The sequence below is a fragment of the Triticum urartu genome, chromosome 4A, assembly GCF_056163025.1.
Source record: "Triticum urartu cultivar PI428250 chromosome 4A, HENAU_Tu73, whole genome shotgun sequence".
NCBI classification, from domain to species: Eukaryota; Viridiplantae; Streptophyta; class Magnoliopsida; order Poales; family Poaceae; genus Triticum; species Triticum urartu.
The window spans coordinates 549,513,723-549,520,640 of NC_141876.1; positions in this window are offsets into that span (position 1 = coordinate 549,513,723).

The following is a 6,918-nucleotide window of genomic DNA, read 5'->3' on the forward strand; positions in this document are numbered from 1 at the left end:
GACTGCGATCACATCGACTTTGGAACCATTTCCCACGCGCATCGTCACCTCGTCCTTAGCCAATCTTCGCTTAATTCGTAGCCCCTATTTTGAGTTGCAAATATTAGCAACAGAACCAGTATCAAATACCCAGGCGCTACTGCGAGCATTAATAAGGTACACATCAATAACATGTATATCAAATATACCTTTCACTTTGTCATCCTTCTGTTGGGAACGTAGTAATTTCAAAATTTTCCTACACACACGCAAGGTCCATCTAGGTGATGCATAGCAACGAGAGGGGAGAGTGTTGTCCACGTACCCTCGTAGACCGTAAGCGGAAGCGTTATGACAACGCGGTTGATGTAGTCGTACGTCTTCACGATCCGACCGATCCTAGTACCAAAGATACGGCACCTCCGCGATCTGCACACGTTCAACTCAGTGACGTCCCACGAACTCTAGATCCAGCCGAGGTCGAGGGAGAGTTGCGTCAGCACGATGGCGTGGTGACGGTGATGATGAAGCTACCGGTGCAGGGCTTCGCCTAAGCACTGGAACGATATGACCGAGGTGGAAATCTGTGGAGGGGGCATCGCACACGGCTAAGATCAACTATGATGTGTTCTAGGGTGCCCCCCTCCCCACGTATATAAAGGAGGGAGGGGGAGGTCGGCCGGCCCTCTAGGCACACCAAGGGGGGAGGAGTCATCATCCTAGTAGGAGTAGGACTCCCCCCTTTCCTAGTCCCACTAGGAAAAGAAGGAAGAAGGAGAAGGAGAAAGGAAAGGGGGGCCGCCCCCCCACCCAATTCGGATAGGATTGGGGGGCACCCTCCTCCTAGCTGCCTTCTCTTCTCTCCCACTAAGGCCCAATAAGGCCCATTGACTCCCCGGGGGGTTCCGGTAACCCCCCGGTATTCCGGTAAATGCCCGAACTCATCCGGAACCCTTCCAATGTCCAAACATAGCCTTCCAATACATCGATCTTTATGTCTCGGCCATTTGGAGACTCCTTGTCATGTCCGTGATCACATCTGGGACTCCGAACTACCTTTGGTACGTCAAAACACATAAACTCATAATACCGATCGTCATCGAATGTTAAGCGTGCGGACCCTACGGGTTCGAGAACTATGTAGACATGACGGAGACTCATCTCCGGTCAATATCCAATAGCGGAACCTGGATGCTCATATTGGTTCCTACATATTCTACGAAGATCTTTATCGGTCAAGCCGCATAACAACATATGTTGTTCCCTTTGTCATCGGTATGTTACTTGCCCGAGATTCGATCGTCGGTTTCTCAATACCTAGTTCAATCTCGTTACTGGCAAGTCTCTTTACTCGTTCCATAATGCAACATCCTGTAACTAACTCATTAGTCACATTGCTTGCAAGGCTTATAGTGATGTGCATTACCTAGAGGGCCCAGAGATACCTCTCTGATACACGGAGTAACAAATCCTAATATCGATCTATGCCAACTCAACAAACACCATCGGAGACACCTGTAGAGCATCTTTATAGTCACCCAGTTACGTTGTGACATTTGATAGCACACTAAGTGTTCCTCTGGTATTCGGGAGTTGCATAATCTCATAGTCATAGGAACATGTATAAGTTATGGAGAAAGCAATAACAGTAAACTAAACGATCAAAGTGCTAAGCTAATGGATGGGTCAAGTCAATCACAACATTCTCTAATAATGTGATCCCGTTCATCAAATGACAATTCTTGTCCATGGCTAGGAAACTTAACCATCTTTGATTAACGAGCTAGTCAAGTAGAGGCATACTAGTGACACTCATTTTGTCTATGTATTCACACATGTACTAAGTTTCTGGTTAATACAATTCTAGTATGAATAATAAACATTTATCATGATATAAGGAAATATAAATAACAACTTTATTATTGCCTCTAGGGATATTTCCTTCAGTCTCCCACTTGCACTAGAGTCAATAATCTAGATTGCACTGTAATGATTCTAACACCCATGGAGTCTTGGTGTTGATCATGTTTTGTTCATGAGAGAGGCTTAGTTAATGGGTCTGCAACATTCAGATCAGTATGTATCTTGCAAATCTCTATGTCTCCCTCCTTGACTTGGTCGCGGATGGAATTGAAGCGTCTCTTGATGTGCTTGGTTCTCTTATGAAATCTGGATTCCTTTGCCAAGGCAATTGCACCAGTATTGTCACAAAAGATTTTCATTGGACCTAGATCGGATATGAACTCCTTCATCCAGACTCCTTCATTTGCTGCTTCCGAAGTAGCTATGTACTCCGCTTCACACGTAGATCCCGCCATGACGCTTTGCTTGGAACTGCACCAAATGATAGCTCCACCATTCAATAAAAATATGTATCCGGTTTGTGACTTATAGTCATCCGGATCAATGTCAAAGCTTGCATCGACGTAACCATTTACGACGAGCTCTTTGTCACATCCATAAATGAGAAACATATCCTTACTCCTTTTCAGCTATTTCAGGATGTTCTTGACCGATGTCCAGTGATCCACTCCTGGATTACTTTGGTACCTCCCTGCTAAACTAATAGCAAGGCACACATCAGGTCTAGTACACAACATTGCATACATGATAGAACCTATGGCTGAAGCATACGGAATGACTTCCATTTTCTCTCTATCTTCTATAGTGGTCGGGCATTGAGTCTGACTCAAGTTCACACCTTGTAGCACAGGCAAGAACCCTTTCTTTGCTTGATCCATTTTGAACTTCTTCAAAACTTTATCAAGGTATGTGCTTTGTGAAAGTCCAATTAAGCGTCTTGATCTATCTCTATAGATCTTGATGCCCAATATATAAGCAACTTCACCGAGGTCTTTCATTGAAAAATTCTTATTCAAGTATCCTTTTATGCTATTCAAAAATTCAGTATCATTTCCGATCAACAATATGTCATCTACATATAATATTAGAAATGCTACAGAGCTCCCACTCACTTTCTTGTAAATACAGGCTTCTCCAAAAGTCTGTATAAACCATATGCTTTGATCACACTATCAAAGCGTATATTCCAACTCCGAGAGGCTTGCACCAGTCCATAAATGGATCGCTGGAGCTTGCACACTTTGTTAGCACATTTTGGGTCGACAAAACCTTCTGGTTGCATCATATACAACTCTTCTTTAAGATATCCATTAAGGAATGCAGTTTTGACATCCATTTGCCAAATTTCATAATCATAAAATGCGGCAATTGCTAACATGATTCGGACAGACTTAAGCATCGCTACGGGTGAGAAGGTCTCATCGTAGTCAACTCCTTGAACTTGTCGAAAACCTTTTGCAACAAGTCGAGCTTTGTAGACAATAATATTACCATCAGCGTGAGTCTTCTTCTTGAAGATCCATTTATTCTCCATCGCTTGCCGATCATCAGGCAAGTCAACCAAAGTCCACACTTTTGTTCTCATACATGGATCCCATCTTAGATTTCATGGCCTCATGCCATTTTGTAACATCCCAAATTTTTAATTTGGAATGTTATACATTAGATCATCATTGAATACCATATTTTATTTTGCATTTTGGTTGATCCTAGAAATTCTACGCAACTCAATGATCCACGGAGAGAGTTGGGGATTTCGCTATTTTCATATTTGAGTTTTCTCAAATTTTGAGAATAGGATCATTTGATTTTATTTATTTTATCATCAATTATTTCTATTACAAAAATATGAGAGAGGGAATAAAATGACTTTCCCAAAATAAAGAAATATTAAGGATCAAATTATAAAATCAAATAAGATTTTATTTCGGAGTTTTTCGGTGTTTTGTTTGAATTTAAGAAAAATGTGCATTTTTCAAAATTGCATTTAGGTCCTAAATAAATGTTCACCTTGTGCGGCTTGATTTTAGAAGGCCGTGAAAATTTATTTCAGAATTTTTGGAGTCCGTTTAGTTTTTCTTTTTATTTTTCTTCTGCGCGTAATTAAAAAAAATCAAACCGACCTAACCGGGCCGTGTCCGCCTGGGACTCTGGCCCGGCAGGCTTTATAAGCCGGGGCAGCCCACCCGGGGCAAACCCTAAGCCGCCCTAGCCCTAGCTGCCGCCGCCGCGCTTCGCCACCCGCGCCGCTGCAGCCCCGCCGCGCCGCCCAGCGCCGCCGCCGCCGCACGCTCGCCGAGGTTCGCCGCCGCCTCGAAATCTGCGCCGGTTTTTTTTATTTTTTTAGAAAAATCGTTTGGTTTTTCCGTCGGGTTTTTAGATTCGGTTTCTTTTTTTAAATAGATCGGTTTTTCCGGTTTATTTAAATAGCGAGCGTTCGTCCGTTCGTTCGTTCTAGCGAACGTTCGTCGTTTTTCTTTTTCTCGGATTAAATCCGCGATTTTTCTGATCACGATTCCTGATCCAATTTTCGTTTTAGTTTAACTTTTCGCTCGTTTATCGAAATCAGGCGATTCAAGCGCCTGGAGTTTCGTCTCGAAACCCTCTATCCGTTTAACCAACTTAAGCAAGATTTTGCTACTATAAATTTTGCCCTAGATCCAGATTAGTAGAACGAAGTTGTTTTCTTTCGCCGTTTGACTTCCGTTGCTTCGTTCGATTTGATTCTTTTTGCCAACCGGAGTTCTTAAGTTGAACCTTCTGGTTAGATCTCTTATTTGAGTTTTACCTGTGCATTAGATGAGTACTTATTGTATGCTTGTTTGTTTGTCTGCGATAGAATACCCGGAGTGCGCCACTTGTTACTTCGAATCGCTAGGTTTCCCGGATCATCAGCAAGGCAAGTAACACTTTGATCATACCTTTACTACTACCCAGTTTTATTGCATTAGATCAATCCTCACACATTGCATGGTTAGGATCTAATTAAATTGTGGGATGGGAAGTAGATGAGGTAGAACCTATTACCTGTTTATTATCAAACCTTTGGGAGTTACTTCTACGTTTGCTTATTATGCCATGCTATGCTAGTAGACGTGGATTGGGTGAGTGATATCCATGACAGATGTGAGTTTTGTTAATTAATGGTTTATCTAAGGTGGAAACTTAAACACACATCTGGGTGGATTGAGGCACCTGGGTATTCCAGGACTTGCCTGTTTTCTTTTGGACTTCCACCCGGGCTCAAAGGGATCATGAGACTATTCATACTAGAAACTTCCGTGTGCAGCCACAAGCTATTATGGGCTCTAGCATAGTTGACTAAGTCATGCGAACTCTTATAGTGGTAGACTAGCAGATGTAGGGGATGTAGGTGGTACGGTCTACCCGATCGTAAGGTGCTAGCGCTTCTGAAAGACTATGTCTCGGTCATCCGTCTTCTCAAACACCATGTAGTGCGAGAAACCAAATGGAGGCGATCGAGTCTTGTGGGGAAAAGTGCGCAAACCTCTGCAAAGTGTAATAAACTAATCATGGTTAGCCGTGTCCCCGGTTATGGACGATCTTGAGTATCTAGTACCTGGATTATCATGTGAATCTCAACATGTTACTCTAAATTAATTTTGTTGGGTTATGTTTAATGATGATGCTTAATTGGGATTGAGAATGCTGTCAACCATTCTCAATGTTTAACAACCACCGTGATAGTAATTAAATCTATTCCTTTGAAGTAGGGAAAAATTGGCTTTACGCAAAACTGTAACCATAGAGCTTTCCACCAGCCAAATATGCATATAGTATAGCTGTTTCATTCCATTACTCTCTATGTGTTACATTGCCAGCATATTCCATGTGCTGACCCGTTTCGGGCTGCAACGTTAATGTTGCAGACTTTTCAGACGACGATTAAGGAGTTTTTAGGTCATGGTTCTATACTCAGTGATGCCGTTGGAGTTGATGGACTCACTTATCTTCCAAGCCTTCCGTTGTTATCGTTATTAGATGGCCTTAAGCCATATTTATTGTAATAAGTTCTCTTATGAGACACTCGATGTAATAAGTGTGTGATTGCTACTCTGCTATAAATCCTCTGAGTATTGTGTGGTGTCAGCATTACTGATCTAGGGATGACACCGGAGCACAGAGATCAGACTGTTTGAGGTCTGGTCGCTACAGAGATGGTATCAGAGCACACGCTGACTGTAGGACATGACCACTAAGCTAAAAGACCTAGATCACTATCCATTCTCTTCTCTTCTGACTTCTCATCTTTTCTAGTCTTTTAGGATGGCGGATGCAAGGAACAAGTTCACGCAACTGGATGAAGATACACACTTTGGATGTCACTTGACGGAAGTCACTAGATACCTGAACATAGGGGTACCAAGCTTCACAGGAACCTACAACGCCACTTTACCTGAAGAAGAGCGCTGGATGATTCAAGTTCAAGTTCCAGGAAGGACGTTCATGCCAGTCACTGAGCCCATAGAGTTTTCTTTTGATGCACCAACTTGGAGTCTAGGAAAGAGCATGGCAGCTCACATCGCCATGGGACGCATTGGAGAAGTCTATTTTTACCGCAAGGATCTCAAGGATACTATCTACCAGATTTGTGGGCATTGAGATGAACACTGGGAGATGATCAGCACCAGGAAGGATAGATCAATCGCAGCTTTTATCCAGGAGTTAAACCAGCACATTCGACGACAGGAGAACCAGATGTGCGCCGACATGATAGATCTGAAGAAGGCTAAGACTAGAATCAAGGAACTGGAGGAAGAACTCAAGGCTACACGTGAATATTATGAAGAAGAAATTGAAGTATTGGTGGAGAAGAATGACGACCTGATCAAGAAGATTGGAATATTTATGGGAGGCCCTACGCCAGTAGAGGAAGACGAAGAACCCAAGGAGATTAGTCCGGAAGACTACATCATCATCGACGGCACCGATTCGGATCCAGATAGTAGCAATGATGACTATGTTGATGAAGCTGGAGCAGATATCATGGAGTCTGCAACCGAAGAATATTTCTAGTAGACCACCTCATTAGTAGTAGTAGTCCACCATGTAAAT